Genomic DNA, 1,915 nt, shown 5'->3' with positions numbered 1-1,915 from the left:
CATATGACCTTGTCGTCTGCTTCATAAATCTTTTAATTCCACTAAAATCAATGTGACATACTATCTCATACTCTTAGAATTTCATCCAATAAAATATTGAAAATAAAAAAAAATCTAAAATTTGATTTTAAGAAATTATTTTACTACTATCAGGTAATCTTTTACGTTCCAGCTTTTTATAATCTATTATAAACTTATCATATTTTCCCACTTAATTTCGGTGATAGAGCATCCTATTTGCAATTTGGTCTTCCAAGATACTTTTGTTAAATGACCCTATTAGGATTTTAGATAAAATAGTATTTTATAAGTCTGAACATTTTGCTCATAGATGGTAGGAGGGTTTAGACTCTATTTACTAAATCTCGAGTTAATATTAATTTGAATTAAATTTTATTCTGGACATTATTAAAAATCACTAATCCTAGGTGTTCCATGCTTCTTCTAACCCTCAACACAGAATCTTAGGATTCAAATCACCGACCACAATCTAATACTTAGCTTTGCTATTAGGAGTTCCTTCTTGATCGTTGAATCCTGTCATGTTAACAGATAATTTAAGAGAAACTTCCACATTATCAATATCTTATAAAAAATCTTTATCTTTCCAAGTTCTCATTCATTTTTAGAAACTTGTCTGTCTTTGTTAATCCAATTACTCATGGGTTCGCTTCAAAATTGCTAAAAGCAAAAATAAATTGGGTGTTTAGTTTATATCTCTTAGAAAATTTTTACAGTTTAAATTACTATAAGAAAAGTAAATACTTAATTTAAATTGAGATTTTTTAAAAAATCGCTAGAAACGAGGGAAAATATCATTATTCCAAAAGTTGTTTCAAGTAATATCTGCTTATTTTTTTAAACACTCATTAAAAAATTTTACTTCTCTATCATCCAGTAATATTTTTTTCAATATTACTTAAAAAACTTCAAGATGTAAAGCAAATTTCCGAATTTTTATCGATTTAGAACCTTTCGCTTACTCCTCCCTCTTTGAAATAAAATTATTTTTTGAAAGCTATTAATTTAATATCAATCCAAAATAAAGTGCTATTTGACCTTGCTTTTTTATTAATGATGGATACTACCAAGTCAACCTAAATAACAAACTAATTTACTAAATACCGAAATGACCCCTTATTAATAGCATATATTAACGGAATTACGTGCCGAGTCCCTAAGGACTGAACCAGCAAGTTGGATTAAGAAAAAAACATGATCTAGGCTGGGTTTTAAACCCAGAACCATAAGATTGGCATGGGAACCGCTTGCAGACTAAACCAAAGACGCTTTCCAAAAGTCAGGATTTTTCAAATATATATCTTAGATAAATTTGGAAGTACCTATCCATATGAAGAATAAACAAAATACAAATTTGATAGGTACTACCTCAAGCGGGAGATGATAGACTTACGCCAAATGGCGTATTAGCAAGAAATAAAAGCTTTATTTTCTAATTTATACGCATTTTCCGAATCGATAAAAAGTTACGAAGTTAAATAAACGAAGTTAATTGCCCAATATTTTTTGATGATGTTCGCAATAGTTCTTAGTTCTTTTTTTTTTATTTATACGCATTTTCCGAATCGATAAAAAGTTACAAAATTAAATAAACGAAGTTAATTGCCCAATATTTTTTGATGATGTTTGCAATAGTTCTTAGTTCTTAATAAAGGTATAATTTTGATATATACAAATTTATAAACCTTTTTAATTAGATAATAAAAAAAATTTCTTTACACCTTTTGAAGGATCTTCAAGTGACCTAGTAGAGGTAGACTTTGGACACTCAGACTCAAAGTTAAAAAATTGTAATTATTTACAGTTAATTGTAATTCTTAACATCATGATTAATTTACTTTTTTTAAAATATTTAAAGCCATAGATGACACAATCATAAAAATCATTCAACATA

Source organism: Gordionus sp. m RMFG-2023, chromosome 5 (assembly GCF_954871325.1).
Source record: "Gordionus sp. m RMFG-2023 chromosome 5, tfGorSpeb1-WG-v2, whole genome shotgun sequence".
In the NCBI taxonomy this organism is placed as follows: domain Eukaryota; kingdom Metazoa; phylum Nematomorpha; class Gordioida; order Chordodea; family Parachordodidae; genus Gordionus; species Gordionus sp. m RMFG-2023.
Note: the sequence above shows the minus strand (reverse complement) of the source record.